This window comes from Pelophylax lessonae (assembly GCF_965119305.1).
Source record: "Pelophylax lessonae genome assembly, chromosome: 1".
Taxonomy (NCBI): domain Eukaryota; kingdom Metazoa; phylum Chordata; class Amphibia; order Anura; family Ranidae; genus Pelophylax; species Pelophylax lessonae.
Window position 1 is genome coordinate 731,479,581 of NC_138768.1, and position 21,655 is coordinate 731,501,235.

The window sequence follows — 21,655 nt, forward strand, 5'->3', positions numbered from 1 at the left end:
GAAACCTTATGGGTTCACTCATGAATGCAGTATTAATAGCAGTTGGATATGCAGATAAAAGACTAACAGATCTACATCACATTCTTTCTGAAAACGTATGGAGAAGATAAAATAAAGCCTGTTTCACTAGCTCAGTTATGGCTCATGCATTAACTATTTATTATGTAATTTCTTATCGCTGACTTGCATTAGCCAGGAAAAAGACTGACAGCTAAATCACTGCCAGTCACTATTAGATGACAAAGAGCAGTGCCTTTTTAAGCTCTGTCACACAGATGAAGATTGGTAGTCAGAGGAAAAATGGCAGCTCTCAAAAATAAGTACTGAATTACTATTTTATCTATATTATGTATAATTTAACGGAAAATCCACTTTTATAAATATTGCTACCTTGTCAGCATGCCAGTCATGATAATACTGTAACCATGACAACCAAAACAATAACATTTATTGCTCATGCGACTGGCTCATTGCTATTCCCATCCACTTTTATGTTATAAGAACACTGGGATTGGTCATGTTACAGCAGCTGACTGACCGTCGGGAAATAGAAAGTAAGTGAAATCCATGTCTCAGATGGAACAGAACAGAGACAAGCAAAGCCAAGCAATAAAGTTTGATAAAAAAAATCCTTAAAATGTACATTACTGACCTAGATGGTTATGTAAAAGTGTTGTAGATCTAAAACTTGAAATGGAACTAAACCCTCCTTTACAGCCAAGGAAGCTGCCATCTTACCCACTTTGTAATCTGTAATTGCCATGGTGCTGCATGCATGATCATTTATGACGCTGGACATTTGATGGCTTGACAGTTCCATTGAGAGAACAAGCAACTTTGACAGTTATCGTTTACAGCGGGCTTTGAATGTAACTGTTTTGGAAAATATCATACTGATGTTTCTAGTGTTTCTAGTGTTTTGGAAAACAATTCATTTGAAACTAAACACCCTTAGGCCCCTTTCACACATATGGACCATTTGTCCGTTTTTCACCCATCCGTTGACGAATGAAAAATGGACATATAATGCATTCCTATGGAAAATCAGATGACAACGGATGATCATCCGTTTACATCTACTTCCGTCAATATCCGTTTTTTAAAAGTATGAAAGCCCTATTTTTCTTCCGTTAAAAAAAAACGGATCAGATGGAAAACAGATGTAAACTGATAAACGGTCAGTTTTTCATCCGTTTTTGCATCGGTAGTGGATCTAAAAAGAAAGGATGAAAATCGGATGAAAAACGGATGAAAAATGGATGAATGCTTCATCCATTTTGACGTGACTGAACTGATGAAATGAAGGGTTCGTATGTGTTAAAGGGGCCTTAACCTTTACAGCCAAGGAATCTGCCATCTTAGCCCATGTCTGAACTGTAGTTACATAGTGCTGCACATATGTCAGCTATTGTACCAGCCATTTGATGGCTTAACAGTTCTGTTAAGAGCACAAGCAACTATGACAGTTATCACTTATGGTATGCCTTGAAAATAACTGTTTGGGGTAACAGCTAAATCAATGGGTTTAGTTATGCTTTAAGAAAAAAAGGGGGGGGGGGATTATAAGACTTTAAATGTGTGCGGCATAACTAGAATGTTTGTAAGCATGTAAAAAGTATATATGTTTATTATCTAAAACAATGAGTAGCATGACGAATTACAGTTTGTACATACATAGTAAATAACGTATTGCAATACATATATATACATAGAATGACAGCATAGCATTGGGAGGTATAAGCGATAGTCCTCCATGTCATGAGGTAGATTAAATAACAGAATAATGTGGTATAGTCTTATAAAGAATTGTTAAACCATATAAAAAGAAATATATATATATATATATATATATATATATATATATATACTGTATATATATATATATATATATATATATATATATATATATATACAGTATCTCACAAAAGTAAAATACACCCCTCACTGTTATTGTATCTTTTCATGTGACAACACTTAAGAAATTACACTTTGCTACAATGTAAAGTAGTGAGTGTACAGCTTGTATAACATCATGTAAATTTGCTGTCCCCTCAAAATAACTCAACACACAGCCATTAATGTCTAAACGGCTGGCAACAAAAGTGAGTACACGCAGTGTTGTATCTTGGCCTAGGCCAACAAGGCCCAGGCCTAGGGCGGCACTTTGTAGGGGGGGCAGCATAAAACCTGCACCCCGCACAAAAAAAAAAAACACAGCCTCCTCCCTGCTCCCACACGAAAAGGGTCCCCGCTGGCTTGCGCTACACTTTTAGTATAGTGCCAGTCTTATGGGGCAAATTGGGCCAGAGGGCAGGGTCCAGGAGGCAAATAAGTCTGGCACCCACATAAAGCACTCACACTGCTACCTGCCAGTATGATAATACCAGCGGGTGAGGACTTTAGGACAGACCGCAGGCCGCCATCCACACTTAAGACAACTGGCCCGACGGCCCCCAATGCTAATAAGTGTGGCACTGCAGCCTAATGCTCCGCCTACCATCCTATGTCCCCAGGTATGGCAGGCATCATGTCAATAATATAATTTCATTTCTTTAAACATCCTTGTCCTTGAGCGAGCATATTGAATTGCATCATATACAATTAAGACTTTTAATTGTATATGATGGCAATAATATTTTTGGACCTGCTCACCTCATATGCGCTATCGCAATATGTCACTGGATTAGTAAGATTACTTCTATCTTATAAGATATTTAGACTTGTGTTTGCTGCCACTGATTATTTCACTTATTTGTTTAATGACTATGGACGTCCTAGTCATTATACAAATAAGTGAAATATTCCTATAATTACAATCAGTGGCAGCAAACAAAAGTCCAAATATCTTAGGCTGCACTAATGGGCACAGATAGGCTGCACTGGTGGCCACTGATGGGGCTGTACTGATGGCCACTGATGAGGCTAAACTGATATGCTGCACTGATGAGGCAGCACTAATGGGCAGTAATGAGGCGGCACTGATAAGGCTGCACTGATGGGCACTGAAGAGGCTACGCTGATAGGCACTGATACACTGTGGTTGTGGTCTGTGGTTTACAGATGACAGAACAGGTCACAAACAGGAAGGGGTGTGGTCTTTACATGAAGGGGTGGGTCATATTTAAATTAGGGGGTGCACAAGTTTAGTCAGGCCTAGGGCAGCACAAAACCTAAATACACCACTGAGTACACACCTAAGTGAAAATGTCCAAATTGGGCCCAATTAGCCATTTTTCCTCCCCGATGTCTTAGTGTTACAAGGTCTCAGGTGTGAATGGGGAGCGGGTGTGTTAAATTTGGTGTTATCGGTCTCACTCTCTCATACTGGTCACTGGAAGTTCAACATGGCACCTCATGGCAAAGAACTCTCTAAGGATCTGAAAAAAGAATTGTTGCTCTACATAAAGATGGCATAGGCTATAAGAAGATTGCCAAGACCCTGAAACCGAGCTGCAGCACGGTGGCCAAGACCATACAGCAGTTTAACAGGACAGGTTCCACTCAGAACAGGTCTTGCCGTGGTCAACCAAAGAAGTTGAGTGCACGTGCTCAGCGTCATATACAGAGGTTGTCTTTGGGAAATAGACATATGAGTGCTGCCAGCATTGCTGCAGAGGTTGAAGGGGTAGGGGGGTCAGCCTGTCAGTGCTTAGACCATACACTGCACACTGCATTGCTGTTGTCCCAGAAGGAAGCCTCTTCTAAAGATGATACACAAGAAATCTTGCAAACAGTTTGCTGAAGACAAGCAGACTATTTACTGGATTACTGGAACCATGTCCTGTGGTCTGATGAGACCAAGATAAACTTATTTGGTTCAGATGGTTTCAAACATGTGTTACGGCAACCAGGTAAGAAGTACAAAGACAAGTGTGTCTTGCCTACAGTCAAGCATGGTGGTGGGAGTCTCATAGTCTGGGGCTGCATGAGTGCTGCCGGCACTGGGGAGCTACAGTTCATTGAGGGAACCATGAATGCCGACATGTACTGTGACATACTGAAGCAGAGCATGATCCCCTCCCTTCGGAGACTGGGCCGCAGGGCAGTATTCCAACACGATAACGATCCCAAATACACCTCCAAGATGACAACTGCCTTGCTAAAAAAGCTGAGGGTAAAGGTGATGGACTGGCCAAGCATGTCTCCAGACCTAAACCCTAATGAGCATCTGTGGGGCATCCTCAAATGGAATGTGGAGGAGCTAACATTCACCAGCTTCATGATGTCATCATGGCGGAGTGGAAGAGAACTCAAGTGGCAACCTGTGAAGCTCTGGTGAACTCCATATGCAAGAGGGTTAAGGCAGTGCCGGAAAATAATGGTGGCTAAATATTGACACTTTGGGCCCATTTTGGACATTTTGACTTAGGGGTGTACTCACTTTTGTTGCCAGCGGTTTATACATTAATGGCTGTTTGTTGAGTTATTTTGAGGGGACAGCAAATTTACACTGTTATACAAGCTGTACACTCACTACTTTACATTGTAGCAAAGTGTCATTTCTTCAGTGTTGTCACATGAAAAGATATAATAAATTATTTAAAAAATGTGAGGGGTGTACTCACTTTTTTGAGATACTTTCTATATATTGTGACAGGAAGTCAGGTAAATCTGTGGGTGTTGTCACAGACGGGAGATACATTTCTGCCTTGTTTAGACAACTCACCAATTACTATCAGGTGTCAGCTGTGGAGGTAGCCAGAAAGGTTTAAGGACGTTGGAAAGCTTCAGCTATTCAGAATGAGGCAATTAAGGCCTCTATAAGTTATCCAGAGGATGACTACTGATTGCTGCCTCCTGAGGCTTTTTGCATTAAGGAGAGCAGTGAGCTGAGAGAGACTTCTGAAGGTGAGATGGTGTTGACTTTTTCTGTGTGAAAGGAAAACAAATGGACTATTGGTTTTCTGCTGTATGACCAGCAGTGTCTGCCTAGCAGTAGGTTGTGACAGACTCCATAGGTAGGTTCCTGTGTTGTGAAGGTAGACGCCCCAAGTGGCCAGGGTTTATTTTATGTTTGTTTGATTTATGCTGTTTGGATGCTTGCACTTGTTTCCAGCAAATTGGAAGAATAAACCATAGACTGTTGTTTTCAACCACTCCTCGGCGGTCTCTCTGTGTAGTGAACCCACCCAAGGGCTCACCCACACCCGCTACCGAGCTAACCCCTTACAATATATATATATATATATATATATATATATATATATATATATATATATATATATATATACACATCCAGATATGCTTGACAGGTTGCGTGAATTCGCTCTACTTCCTCAGGAGCACGAATAGTCTGAAAAAAGGTATAAATAACCAGTGTGGTCTACTATGTAATCCAAACATGAGGGAAGGAATATGAGTGGGAGGTAAACCTAACCATCCCTAAAATACGCACATAATGGCTAGAGTAGAAAACATGCGATACGGCAAGCTGAGGGCTGCCTTAGATTTCTGTCCCGGGAGCTGTGGTGACAGAGGCCCGTGGAGAAGACAGGTTATGCTTTAAGGGAAAGTTCACACTGGTTCTCCAGCAGAATATTCATTAATTCATTCAATACTTCTAAAGGGTTGCTGACAGTGCAACTTTTTTCCATTAAAACACTGAGAGTGCATTAGCTGATTATAAATAACCAGACCCTACTTTTTAGATTTAGTCTGCAATGGACTTGGTCAAACAAACAGCTATGTCCCCAAACAGAAAAAACAGGTAGGAATATGCAACAAGGTTTGGTAAAATTCCTGCTACAGACATTGGTCACAGGGGGGGATTTATTTTTTTCCTCAACAAAAGTGGAGTTTGAAAAAAGTCTATTTGAGATTTTAGTAATTGGCTTTGGATCTACTTTAAATTGAGTTATACTTTAAAGAACTCCAATTTTTAAAGATCTCTAGATGGGAGTGAGTTTAAGTATAAATTAGGACATTTTTTTTGTCTTAGATAAAGTGGAGAGGGATTAGAACACCTGTTATGTTTTCATTGCTGGCTGTGCACCAGTTAGGGAGAGATTCACTCTCTCTATTTATCCTGTTTAAAGTTATGAAAGAAAATTCCAAATTTGGGGTTGCCAGCCACTAGTTCTGGTTACCCTGGCGACAACCAGGGATTCCCTCGCTTTGGAGGGATTTCTTCCTACTTTCTGATGAGGCTATGAGACAGAAATTGAAAAGAAATTCCCCAATTGGACACAGATAACAAAAAACTACCACAGGTTTGTAACCCTTAATTACTCTATGCAAAATGGACAAAAAAATAAGGTTTTGCTTATACTTTAGTTACATTTTAAGGGTAAATACTGTATGTTCAATATATATATATATACATATATATATTATAATTAAAATTATATTAATTGCCTATGTTTTTCTGAGTTGCAGCTCTCCAAGTCTACAGTTTTGGGGGGCTTACACACATATGGTCCCTGAACACCTCTCTTCAGGCAGCTATTTACAGCAAAATTACTATACACATTTAACAGGCTGTCTACTAATTTTGGGTGCCTGTGGAGAGGTGCGCTAATAAGTTTGCCAACTCTTAAATGTTACATCTGAACTAAATAGATGGATTGGGAATATGGGGGTTAGCATAATATACATAATTATACATACATCACCCCATTTAAAGATCTTTAAAATATGTGATTCCTCTTTAAATAACAAGAGGTATGCAAACATTTTAAATGAGTATTTTTGGAGAAATTGTTACTGTATCTAATAACTAAAGATAGTTTACATAGATAACACATTTTTCAAAAGTGTCATATTTTATTTTAATTACATGTCATATACAGTAGAGATACCCATGTATATGTTAGACAATGCATTCAGCATTGCTCTGAGCTTATTAAAGGAGTAAGAATTAGGGATGAGCCAAACTGCCCTGGGTTTTGGTTGAATGGGGTTTGGCGAACTTCAAAGAAGTTAGAATGCCAAACTCAAATCCCATTGAAAACAATAGGAGCCAAATCTGCCAAACTAAAAATGCCCATTTCCTAGGCTAATAGGTAAGGAGGTGTCATAAAATAGTATGGGGATGGGCACTGCCCTGGGAAATATGTAAGAATGCAAAACAATTTAAAAAAATTAATACGTTCAGCCAGGAATAGTGATTATTTTAAATGCTTGAAACATTAGAATAGCCCAATTCCTTTAAATACGTGGGTGGTGCCCTTATCCTGCCTGTGAAGGGCCACATCTCTGTGATGTACAGAAAGTGCTGCAGAAGCACTGACATTTACACAGGAAAAAAGTGTTTAAAATTGATGGTAAATTATATTTTATTGCTGGTTTCATTAAAAGAATAAAAATAAAATATACACACAGACTTCTTCAAGATTCTGCTGTGCATTTTAGAGAATCTTTAGAGAGGTCTGCATGGTAGTATGTTTTCTAGAAAATGCCATTTTTGCTGTGGCACATCCTACAGCAAGAATTAAAAAAATTGCATAGAGTCCCCCCAAAACACAAAAAAATATGTGAGGCTCCTTTCCTGGCAAAGTACCCTGTCACAATGTTGATGAGGACAAGGGCTTCCTCCTCTCACCCTTTGCCAGTGGTTGTGAGGGGGACAGTGGGTGGGGGGCATATTGGAATCTAGAAGTCCTCAGGGGGGGGGCCTCAGATACTGTCTTTCTCTACTTAAATGAATGAGAGGTCATCTAGGGTGTTACCAAGAAATAAAGACACCCAAACTTTTATTTAAAAAAAAAAATGAAATTCCCCAAAAATCCCCTCAATATAAACCCATCATCAATCACAATGCCCGCTCCTCACACTGATGAAATAACCTTAACAGCTCGGCACACATGACTGATCCCAAAGGTACCAATAGTCAAATGACAGCTCCCTGAGCTGCCATCATCTATATAAGGGGAAGGGCAGGGATAGTGGTAACATTATTTACAATATATGGTCATGTGGATACATTTAGGCTAGGATTTAACCCCTTTGCTTACATGTCTGGAGATTCACAGCCATGCAAGTGAATGGGCAGGGAGACGTCAATAGTTGGTAAGGATGCAGCAGATGCAAGCACCCACCAATTCCTTAGCAACCATTTTCAAATGAAAGCCACCATGTTCATCAATGCTGAATACCCTAAATAGCTGGTGTTCAGATGAATGGCACAGAGCTTATCCCTAGTGAGAAGCTCCTTTTAGGCGAATTCTATTGTCTCAACTGTCCAAATGGGATTTCTGAATCATTTAGTACAGTCAGGCACATTTTGGCTTGCCATACATGTAAAGATTTCCAGGGCTGAAGGAGAGAAATCTATAGGTTCCCTTATCTCCACTATACAGCATTGATGGATGCATGTCCCACTGCCAGCTGTAGTATTCTGACAGCTGGTACCCCCAGAATAATTTTTTCTGTCCCCCCTCCATTCCTTTAATCTTAAGCTTTATATGGCCAATTTTTTGTAAGTTCTCTCTTCACAAGAACAGAGCACCTAAATGTAAGGATCAAATTAAACAAATCTGCCTATATAATGTAGCAAATGTAAAGTAAATATAAACCCTAACTGAAAGCCAAAGCTTTTATCATCAACATTTGCTGTTTTTTTTACATACTGTTTTTACCCTTTTTTCCTCCTTTGTTGATCTCAGTGTTGCTGATCTCCCGCAATCCCTTTGCAGCCACTTCATTTCTATATCCATGCACTCTAGCGGTGACTGACACAACCACTAAAAGTCTTCCTCAGTAACTCATGTGCCAGGGTGACAATTCAGGAGAGTAATTAGGAGGCAGGGGCAAAGCATTGTCACTTTATAACAGTAAATTCCTTGACAAGCACCTTTACGGCAGGATCACCTGGTAATATTTTATTAAAAGCAGTAGATTAAAAAAAAATATTTAAAATTACTTTTCAAATCCTATTAGCATTTTTTTCTGTATGTTTTTATTGGAAATGTTCAATAAACATTATACATTACAGTGGAAATTAGGAAATATACAACAGTCTTATAGCATAACTATCAATAGTAATAGTAAATTGTTCTACATTTAGTGTATATGGTAGAAGCATCTGTGGTGAGTTCATACCTGTACAAACTGTGGCCTTAAGGCAGGGGTCTTCAAACTTTGGCCCTCCAGTTGTTTGGGAACTACAATTCCCATAATGCCTAGTCATGTCTGTGAATGTCAGACTTTTACAATGCCTCATGGGATGTGTAGTTCAGCAACAGCTAGAGGGCCATAGTTTGAGGATCCCTGCCTTAAGGCCTGCCTGTCCTTCTTTACTTATCAAACCTAAAGCAAAGTTTGAAACAAAACAGTTGCCCATGCAGGCTATTAAAATGCTGAACCACCTGGCTCCCCCTTGAGCTGCACCATTGCTCTTTTCACTGTCCCCTAAGACTGTTTTTACCCAGCTCTAATGGCTCTTTGGGCTCTTTTAGCCTTTTAGCTGCAGCACCCCACTGCACAGGATCCCTCCCTGGCCCTTTGACAGGGACTCATCTGACACCTCAGGCTCTCCCACTGCTCTGAAACCTCTATATTCCCTCAGTCCCTTGAACTCGCCCAGTTGCCCTGGCTATCCCAGTTTACCAGACTCGCTTAGCTGTCTGGACTCTCTCAGTCCTGTGAGTAAGAGTGAAGCACCTCTCCTGATGGAAATACACCTGTCTCCTGAATGGAGCCCACAACTGTCTCCTGAAGGGAGCCCTGAGCTATGGCCAGGCCTCACTTATGACATCTGCACACTCACAAGGCCTGCAAGTCTTCAACAAGTCTTGGATATAGGATGGAAGGCTTTGTCCCACCCAAGACTCATTGAAGCCTTTCAACTCCAGATCCTGATCCAAGATTACAAAACTCAGAAAAAAACTTAAAACCCAATCTTCTCCACACAGATATTACAAAGCCCCACACTCTGCATTAGTGTGAACCTTGTGTCTCTTTTGGATCTAGCAATATCACACTAAGAGCCGGTCCACACTGCCGTGACTTGTCAGGCGACTTGTCAGCCTGACAAGTCGGGCTCCCTCGTGGTCCATTGACCGCTACAGGACCCTTTCTAATAGGAGCAATACAAGTCGCTCCGACTTAGAAAAAGGGTCCTGTACTACTTCGGGGCGACCTCGGAGCGACTTGCATAAACTTCCATTATGTGAAGTCCCTGCAAGTCGCTCCGAAGTCGTGTTGCATGGTAATGCACAAGTCGCCCCCGAAGTAGTAAGGAGTCGTGTCGCCTTAGTGTGAACTGACTCTAAGTCACAGGTTTTTTTTTTGTTTTTTTACACTACCAAATGTTGATATTATTAAGGGCATCAACATAAACACAAACATGTGTATCCTAAAAGGAAAAATATTAACTTCTTATGAATATGTTTTTATTTGTGAGCTTTAGATAACTTGACATATAGTCCAGTTGTTCAAATATTGCAGCATACAAAAGTGTAGCAAACAATCAGAAATAGTCACCTTGTTCTAATTATTTGCTCCAATGAAAGTGAAAGCTGATTGGTTTCTATTATAGCTGGGCATTCAGTTTTTTAATTCATGTGAAAATGTGTATGCAGCTTTGTTTATTCCAAGAAGAAGTAGACAATTCATGAGCCCTGACGGGGTTCATTAGAATTGTCCCGTTCTTCAGTTCTAGGGGTTACTGCCCTATTAAATAAGCCCAAAGATGATAACAAACCTCCTAAAACACTGAAATTCTATCATTTGCAATGCACACTTCTTATAAAGCTTTTAAAATAAAAAAACAACATTTAACTTCAAGGGGACACACAAAACCAGAATGTCCTAATTTAAAGTAACTAGTTATAAAATGGATCTTATGCTTCCTTAGTCTGCCCCATTGATTGCCTGATATTTAATCCAGCCAAGTCATTTAAGGGCATGATACATTTCTAAATCCGTGTAGAGAATAATTTGGCATTGAGTGCAGCTTGCAGTGTGAGCTGGCTGACAGCATCCATAGGAGCATAGCTAATGTATTCCACTGCAGCTGTGGCAGTCAAATGATTTTTAAGAGTGTGGAACCTTCTGCCTCTACATTTACAGAGGCAAATGTTACTGGGACAGCTTGGATAATAGGAAGGGAAGCTGTGATATGAAATGTACACTATATCCACTGTCCCTTATTTCTAATACAGATTTTTAACCAGAGAAAATAAAGATTCTAGATTTATGAATAATTTACTCCCAGCAGAGAAGTGTGCAAGGATGTTGAATGCTGTACCATAGGCAATCATTTTGTGCTTGATTTTTTTTTTAAGCATAAATGCTCTTTATGCAAAAAATAATACTAAACAAAAAAAAATCATTAGTGCCCTTATTAGTTATGCCATACATTGTAAAATATAGTACTTTATTGAATCGCACAAAACATTATGCCATTTGAATTTTTTTAATGTAATTTAATGAAGAAAATTTAAAAGGTGAATTTCCTATGGTGATTTTTGCTTTGACTGCTATCAACACGATTGAGAATTGTGCAGATTCATACTTTAGGCAGGCGGAAGTTAGAAGCAACATATTTATAAAGCAATTAATGTGTCATTCATCAAACCTTAACTAAAAATGAATCTGTTTGAATGTGTTTTAATATACAGTGAAAATTGGTTAAAAAATAAAAGTCTGAATAGCTTCTCAGTCTCCATTCTAAACAAATGGCCACCAGCATTCTCCATGTCAGTCCACACAGGTAAGTCAGGTTTAAACCTGGAGACACGGTCCACGTAAGGCAAGGTCCATTCCTATCAGAACTGTGGTGATACATTGCGGATATCAATACTGAAGATTACTGAGTGATTGGGTCTTCCAAGTTGTTGTTAACTATCCCTGCATATGGGACCCATTTGTTGTATGCTACTTGGGCCAAAAGCTTCTGGTAATCGCAATATCTTTATCCGTGGTGGTGGGATTGTCACGCTGGTGATCATTGGTATCTGGATATTCCTGTCTTCATTCAACTTTTAAGCACTTTAATTCCAGCACTTCCTGGATGTTGGATTTTATATAGACACTTTTTTAGTTGTGATTATGTGCACTTTTTTTATTCTCCCTTTTTTTTCTCATGAACTTTATAGTTCCTTCATGAATGTGTATTTATGATCACACATATATATATTTCGTAGCGCTGCACTTTTTTTCTTTATAATCAGTGAATATTGGTCGACTGTTAAATTTACTGTTTTATAAATATGCCTTTGTTGTTAAATCTATTGTATGGGCCCTCAACCTGTGCACATTTACGCAAAAGAAAGTTAAGTGAAATGCATGCATGGAGTCAGCACTAGGTGCATGGCTGGGCTCCATACCATTATTTGGAGCGAGGTAGCAGTTTATACACTGGACAGGTGGGGAGGGCAAGGACTCTGCATGTCCCTCCTAATTGTAGTAACCAGTAACCTAATTGTAGTAACTAGTAACCAAGGCGATGTATACTACATCAAGAGATGTTTATTTAACTTCAGTACAGTAGTCTGTTCCAGTAAAGGTACCACATGTGTAAACTGATGACCCTAACCTAAGTGCCTAGCATTGCCCAGAAGAACCCCCCCTGGGGTAGGCCTCCTTTGTGAATCTTGCTTGGTACTCAATGGGGAGGGAAACAACTTTGTCCTCACTGGAAAGGTGTGGGATTGTTTTGTACTTACTTTAAAATTTGCAATAGAATAAAGTCTACCTTTTTAAGTATTACTGGTTTTATTATATTCACATGGCTGGGTGTTTGCCACATGGTCCTATGGATGGTGACTGCTTTTTTTTTTTTGGGTGTCTTTGCCCTGACTTTATTTGCATAAGGTTTTTATGGTCACCAGGACCAGGCTTGTTAATGTGGGGTTGACACATAGTCTATTCAAAATCCCCTTAATGCTAGAGTTATTTTAAAGAGCTGTGACCAGACCATCACCCTACTACCCCTGCTCACACTCATAAGGATCAAACAGCATTGTGCTTTGAAGGGCTCATTCAGCTTGGCAATTAGCCACTAAGCAATGCATGTACATTCATCTCAGAGCTGCGTCCAGGCAGCCCATAGAAGTGAATGCACGTGCAGCATCAGCGCAGACGCAATCACACGTCAAAGTGGCTTAACTACATTTACCCAAAAGTGGCCAAAAACGGCCATCAGCTATTTTGTCCCTGTGATCAGTAAGCTGGGTTTTTTTCGCTATTTATTAACATAGGGCTGGTTGGCAACAGTCATCTAATGTCCATAAGTACCTAGGAGGGATTAATTCTTCTGTTTACAGCATCTTCATTTAGTATTTTCAGAAAACTACTACTAAAAAGTGTGGTTAATTTTTTACAATCAACTAGACTTTTAGGAAGATTATTTCTTGCCTGTTCTCTATTTTTAATTTAATAAATATAGTTTTATATCTATATTTTTGTTCATTTTTATTTATATAGTTTATATATCTAAGTTAATATTAAAAAGCTAGGTAACAGAAAGATTTAATAGTGCTCCTAAAATCAGACTGAGGTGTAGGGAGAGGAATTTCTGATTGATTGATTTAATACTCTATTATCAAAAGGTTTGACTTGCTCAGATATGCTTGAATGAATCTAATAATAACTGAGACATATATTTTTTAAGGATTGAACGGAAAAATAAGTGTTTAGAGAGGTCATACATTTTGAGTTTGTTTTCAGTAGAGATGAAGCCTATGTTGTATAATCAATTTTTTTTTAAGGGAAGTGTATTGTGATCATTTTTTTTTTATTAAATGTAAGAGCCATCAGTATTATTTTTGCATACTAGCAATATTTTATGTTAAATATGTTGTGTTTATTAATCTTTACTTTTATGTGCTGCAATCAAGGATTGGTATAGTGCATATCCAACTAAATTTATTGTGCCTAATTAATAATTTTAAGCCAACTTAAAATGAACATTCAATATTGAAAAATGTGTGATGTAGTGAAAAATGTTGATGATCAGGGAGCAGAAATGTTGTTGTGGCACATAGGAGGTTTACTAGCGTGAGAGCTGATTTTTGCAGATAAACATATGATGAACTCCAGGCTTACCTTCAGTCTTGCATAGTTGTATAGCCTCCTATCCTGTAATTGCTTACACTGATTTGACTACACACTCTGAGCTTTACGCAGTGTGCATTAGAAGCTGCAGCAAATTAAATAGAATGCTTAGTACAAAACCAATATCTAAAAAAATAAAGTTAACTCATATTAAACCATAATGAAAAAGGTGCATCAAATGAATGGTGAAATAGCAGTCCCATAACATATAATTCATCTATACATAACAAAGAAGTAAACTTCAAAGATAGATATATAAAAGTCCAAATGTGAAATATTAAAAATGATGAACGTCCATGTGAAAGAATCCCAAACCACCTCACAGACAAGTGTACCAGTTCCCTTACCAAACAGCAATAAACTCCATATGATAAGAGATCAACAGCACAGAAATCATCCAATTGAGGGGGCCACCACTCCGGATACCACTGACTCCACTGCCTCCACAGTCCTGGTTATCCAAAGCCAGCACCTCAAAATGATAATATGTAGGTTTAGGAACGAAGGACCATAGAGTAGTGTAGCACCCTCTAGTGTGCTAGATTAGGTAATGATAGTTTGTTTTCTTAGTTTAGGTTAAATGTTTGACTTGGCTGGCAGCCAAGCCTGTGTTTGAAACTGGGTGAGAGTGTTTGACTCAGGGAGGGCTGGTATGACACATCAGGCAGGATCTCTGATACCTCCCCCTACTTATGGAACTTGCAAGAAACTTCCAGAAGTATGGGAGGGAGGCTAGGAGAATCTGCTTGAAGTATTCATGAGGGTTCTGACCAATCCCCAACAGAGGAGTTTGCCACCTCATAAATACTCAGAGTCAGCACAGCAGGGGAGGAGAGTTTGGGTGCGAGCTGGAGATAGAGTGGTAAGGAGGCTGCTGGAGACCCTTGAGGGTAGCCCCCTAGTCTGTGGGGGTAATCTCAGGTTTGGGACTCGGGTGCTCAATAACACATGGAGGAATCCTTCCTGGATGCATGGGAGCAGGTGTGAGGACAGCAGGAGCCAGTGAGCATGTCCAGGAGATCTCCAGGAACAAGACAGCGGAGTGGCTGGTGAGTATGACAGTCTGGGATGACTGTGGGAAGATTAGCTAGGATGGCTAATGAAAGGGGCAGCTGAAGCCAGGTGGGCTGAAGAGGTGGTGCTGGGATCAGTAACCACAGGAGAATAGCTGAACACTAGGACTAAGAATCTGGAATGGAGGAAAATCCTCGAGAATGGTCTTGCACTGGGACTTTTTCTACACACCATAGAGGGACCCGCGGTCCCTGCCTGTAATGGGCAATTGTTGGGGCTGACAGAGTGCTCTGTCAGTTCCCACCTAAAGAGTGTTCCAGCTGGAACTGTGATTTTGCTTTGCAAGTAAGATAGTGCAGGAGGCAGAAGAGGAGATTATGTAGAGACTGTATATAGTTCAGTGTCCGTGAAGAAGTTTTGCAAGTCAAGTGGGCATCACATAATACCCCTATCCCCATCCAAGTTCATTCCCATCAAAAAAAAAAAAAAACCCTTTGCCTGGCTGTACAGGGGGGAGGCAGTAGTATGTTAAAACCACATAAATAATTAAAAGTAAATCTACTCACTAAAGTTACAGAGTCAAAATAGTCAAAAAAGTTAGGAGTCAGATTAAGGAGTACTTCAGCTGGGTTGTCAAAAAAAGAGTAGTATGTAATTTAGTATACAATCTGCAGGACCTGTTGCCAGAAGGGGCGGATCTTAGGACAGTCCCAGAAGATGTGAAATAGCATGCCAGCTTGGGCACCACATCGTCAACATAATGAACTGTGTCCAGGGAATAAGGTGGCTAACATGGCTGGGGTCTGGTACCAACGCGTCAAGATTTTGTAAGTGGTCTCCTAATATTTATTACAAAGGAAATATTTGTGTGCAAATAAAAGCAAGCTTTTCCTACTTTTGGCATTTTGAATTCACTAGTTAATTACAAATAAAGCATTTATATTTTAGCAACATTACAAATGTAATTTTGCTTCCCATTATGATGGTGAAACTTTTCAGTAAAACTATTACTTATTTCAATGAATGAACACATTACTTTAAAGTATAAAGAAAAGTGATTATAATAATCAAAACTACTTCAAAAGAAAAGCAGGACTGAGAGGATCCCAGTAACACTGTAAACTTGTTCCCTGTAGAGATGAATGATACTTGCAAAGATATAAAAATATTGTGAGGAAAAACATTGGACTAATGGGTTTAAATAATGCACAGCATGCCCTAAAACTTATAAATGAAGAGTGATTAGAAAAATGTACAGTAATTCAGCTCTTTTGATTTATCACATAGTCGCATAAACAGCAACTCTTTCTGTTCAAGAAAGTACTACTTGAGTGTAGAAGCCTTTATATATTGTTAATCTTTACAGCAATCAATAAGCTTACATATGGAAAATAAAGGTATAATTATGAGTACAGATGGTATGCCAAAGCAGCAATTCCTATTAATTGAGTACAACAGTAGCTGTTTAGATGTCACTATAAAATCCAAAATATTTAAAAAATCAATTCAGAAACATTTCAGATGTTTTTAGAGACTTCCCTTGGGTATAACTTTTCACAGCATTTAAGGATCACATGTGGGCTGAAAACAAATACACAATTTATTACATGCATTACAGCACGCTCAGTCAACCGTCATCAACAACCTACTCCTGGGGTTACACAGCCCTTGCAAATGTCATCCAGTATAAGTCAACCATGTATGTTAGTACAGGAAATAAAATCAAAGCTCATTCTTTCAGGAAATATAACACAGTCCATGTTTTGTAAGGTTTACGCTGTCTGGATAATGGTCGCATTGGGGCCCATGTATAAAAATTGGAGAAGAGAGGAAGTGTCGCTAAACCAAAAAAATCCCTTGAAGGTATAAAGTACCTTAAACAGTATTTTAAATCCACTGGCTGACAGACACTTACTGTTAGTTCTGTGGCTTGATTCTTTCTACCTCCCCACTCCTATTTGCCTATTATTATGACGGACTGCCACTGGCCAATAGGAATTAGCAGAGGGTTTGATGATAGGGCAGGAGGTAGAGGCAGGCAAGTTTAAACACTTGTAGGAGAAATAACTGTCAAACAGCAAGCACCTACACATTTTCTTCTATTGCCTTCATTAGGCAGAGAACCAAATTCTGTGGCCCTATACAGTCCGTTATCAGGGGCCTGGCTTCCTTGCTTTCTTGACTCGAGGGTTAAACCCCACCCACCATCCTGAACCTTTTCCCTATCATTGCTCGTAATAGGCACTGAAGTTCCTATTTGATGGAAGCTGTTCAGATCTTAGCTCTCAGACAAACACACAGAAGATTTTCTAGCTAATTTAGATACTGTATATTTAGGCAGCATATGGTACTGTATCTACCTTTAGACTGAACATTTATTTTTAAAAGTTTAACATGGCTTAAAGGTTCATATTTCCTATAGATTTTGGTCTGGCCTGGACAATCATAATGTGTATTTTTAGTATAAAAACAATTGGAAAAGCTTATATACACTTATCTGGCGATATTGGATTGTATCTACTGTCAGTATGATTGCCCAAAGTCTTAACAAATGTAACCTAATATGGTAAAAATTATATATTATACAGGAGAAAACACATGTTTATTTGGTGCATGTTCTACAAATATACTAAAATGGAATCCATGTTGGACATGTTGAATCCCTGCACACTTAGGAGAACTGGACCCCAGTCTGTCATTGTTTTTTGTCATTTACTCAGGACATTTTGACAATATCAGGTTTGAACAGATCTACATGGTGGGGGGATTTACTAAAACGGTAGTGTATGGTAACTTTTAAAGTCATTTTCATGTATCGTAAAGCGGGCCATCCGCTTGCTATAGCTGATCTGAAAAAGAAATGGGTAGTTACGACGATTTTTTTTTTTTTTTACTCACCTTGTAATTGCAGAAAAATATACTCACCTTTCTTCCACTTCCTCCCTCGGCGACCACGGCCCGCGCCGTCACTTCCGCTTTGCAATGATTCCTGGGAGCTGAACGTCATCGCTCCCAGGAATCAATGCACCTGCACCGGCTCTGACGTCAGTTCCGGTGTAGGCACATCATACCTTGCTAAACAGCTTCTGGGCATGCCCAGAAGCTGTGCAGGGATGACGCTGCAGACCCGGAAGTGATGGCGGGGCCGGCGCAGTGCATCGTGGGACCGAAGAGGACGGAAGAGGACGCAGAAGAGGATCGCGCTGGCTTCAAGCTGCCCACACCTGAGATGGCAGCGCTGGAGAAGAAATTTTAAAAGTAAGTATTTCTTCTAAAAGGTAAGTGTGAACCGGGACAGATCAGAGGCTATCCATTGTGGAATGTACTAGCCCTGACTGTCCCGGGGGTATGTTCATTGAAATTTTTTTTCTGTGGCCGGAACTCCGCTTTAAGGAAAAGGAAGTAAGTTGTGCTGACTTCAATCATCCAATCGTGTAAGAAAATCTTGTTTTTTTTTTTCTAGATTTTATTGGCATATAAATATTTAATAACTAGTGAACAAGCTTTATACTTTAGTAAATGATGGTCAATATCTGATTTACTTCATGTAGGTTATGTATGCAACTACACAACAGAAAGGGATGATTTGACTCCAGAGGAGTAAACCTAAAGCTAGGTTCTTCCACAAAGAAAGGGAGATAATAAACATACAAAGCATGAATAGTCAACAGGACATATTATAAACCAGTGGTTGGATCAGTCAGAATTTAAAAAATGGCCTCTTCTTCACTAGGAAGTGCTTTAAATAAATTACTGTATGCACAGTATCTGCAAATAAATACTTAAATTTTGTATTTAAATGTATGATTTTTTTTATCATAAAATTGGAGATAATAGGAGTAAGGTACTGTTGCATTTATTTTATTTGCTTTGATTTTTTTTTAGAGCCAACTGGAACACCTTTGTTCACTCCCACAACTTTATTTTAACAATAGCACACACAGATTTTGGATGCTGAATCTTTGATGTCACTTATCCTTTTATCCAACTTTACCCACCTTGTTTGCAGGATAGTACATTATAACATAGAATGTTTTTCTGCGCTAAAATCCTTGTTTCCTGCACAGCTGGAGGATCTTCAACCATCTCGCTTTCTAATACAAACGAGCCATCAAAGGCCACTGAAATACAGTTATTAAAGTGAAAAGCTCAGCATGGAGTCAGCAGGTCACATTTGCCTCTTTGTCACAAGTGACACCTTTTTATATGTAGACCCTCTTATGATGAACTACAAAAAGAAGCCCAAACTGATCTGCACTATCCCAAAAGTGACTTCTGTTGTGTTCTTTTCATAGCACCATTATACAATATGACACATAATACTGTATAGGTTGTTCACAATTAAGAGAAAAATACACATACATTTGAAATACAGCAGTTGAAAATAAACACAATTTGTAGAATGGCTTCATTTTGGAAATTCTAATATAAATAAATGAATTTAATATGGCAAGATAAGCTGATAATAATCTAGCATACATTTTTATAATAATGGCATTTATTACGTGTCCCAAAGATTATTTATTATATTTCTTTACTTAAACCTGTTGAAGCTAAGAATTTTACAGAAATCACTCTGCTAGTCCCCACTAACATCTCTTACTGTAGAGGGAAGTCACCAGACACTTGGACCAGGCACTAGCTCTATGGCTGTAACACACCAATACAGCTTTAGGGGGAACAGTGGCAGAGCTAGACATTCTTTCACCCAGGTTAAAGACTATGTTTGGTGTCCCCCCACCTAAGAGCGAAGCTCTCCACCCAAACACCCCCAGCCCCCTGCCTAGAGAGAAAAGTCTAAATGCAAAAAATATATAAATAAATTAGTCAAAGGAAGGTAATAATATATATATTAGTCATTCCAAAGTTTTGGTAATACTGACTCACTGTAAATGTAATGTGAAGGCCTACACAATCACAGCACAGGCGAGCTTTGAATGAGGTGATTTGAAGCCTCATTTCCATAGTGGATTAGGAGGGGCTCTGCCAGGAGAGAAGAAGTGAATTTTTAAAGACCTGCTCTGGGCTTTCTTTTTTGGTAGAGGCAGGACCCTTCATAATCTCCTGCAGAGGGGAGGCTTGAAATATCCTCATAAAGCACTGCTGCTTTCTTCTGGTGTGGCAGCTAGGGTTGCCATGTTTTCTTCAAGCCAAACCCAAACACTATATCAGTGCACAGCAATTTTTTTTATTTTTCTATTTTTTTTAGTATACACTATAGGATTGTAAAATACCTGGGACACCTTTCAGTGCCCCAAGGAGAGTTTTTGTGTGCTGTCATAAACAGTGGGATTAGCCAAATTGCATTAACAGTGAGAGAGGCTTAAAGGGGCATGGTTAAATAAAACAAAAGCGTTCTTGTACCCATAAAATATGCTTAGAATATTAAAACAAATATCACTGTAAAAATATGAACCTAGCATACCTTTAAAGTGGATAGTGTCAGCCAGTAGAGCAATGGACAGTGTCAAAAGTACAGTAGATGGTGTGTGGACATTGTCAGTAGAGCAGTGGATGGTGTGTGGACAGTGCCAGTAGGGAAGTGGACAGTGTGTGTATAGTGTCAGTAGGGCCGTGGTGGGTGTGTGGACAGTGTCAGGAGGGCAGTGCACAGTTTTAGTAGGGCAGTGGACAGTGTCAGCAGGGCAGAGATTGGTGTTAGTAGGACAGAGAACGGTGTCTGTAGGGCAGAAGATGATGTCAGTAGGACAGTGGATGGTATCAGTAGAGCAGTGGACTGTTTCAGAAGGGCAGTAGACAGTGTCATTAAAGCAATGGACTTTGTCAGTAGGGCAGTGGACGGTGTCATCAGAACAGAGGCTGGTGTTAGTATGGCAGCGGATGGAATCAGTAGTTTATTTGTTCAATTTTATTTTTGTATTATTGTTTACAATTTTATTTTTATAATATTTTTTACAATTGTATTTTTTATGATTACTGTACAATTTTTTTTGGAGCCCCGTTGACAGAGATTCACCAGCCTCATTCTACGCAGCCTCAGCGGCACTAGACAGTGAATGAATGGGATGTCCTCTGTTCTGAGCAGCTTCCTGTTCATTCACAGAATAAAGCAGTTTACTATGCTTCAAATATAAGTGAGCACAGTGAGTGATCAGTACCAATCACTCATTTTGTTCATTCACAAAAGGAAAGGACCGGTAAATGTCACATTCACCATCCCTGGCCCTGCTCTCTATCCTGAAACATCCACAGCAGCTGGTAGAAGATGAGGGGAGGGAAGACAGCAAAGTTGTGGGGTCGGGCACCATAAAGTGGAACCTAGACAGGAGGAGTAGCAGGAGGGGTGGTGGGGATGGAATTTAATAGAACCAGCTATATTTTCCTCCTGCAGCTACTGAATGCTGGAGGGAGGGAGAGAAGGAGAAGCTGGAGCATGGGGACAGTGATACATCTGCCATGGAATTGCTGAAAGTCCAGGGCATGGGCTGATGGCACTTGGGCTTGTGATTTATCATCCATATCATCCTCCGATAGAAAGTCAATTAAATCTGTGATCTGTGGTTGGGGAATGAAGATGGCTTCCTCTTCTCCCATACCTTTATCCAGTGGCTGAACAGACACTGTCAGGAGGGCAGATGGAGCCTGATGAACAGAGAGAACTCTCACCTAATGAGAGCCTGAG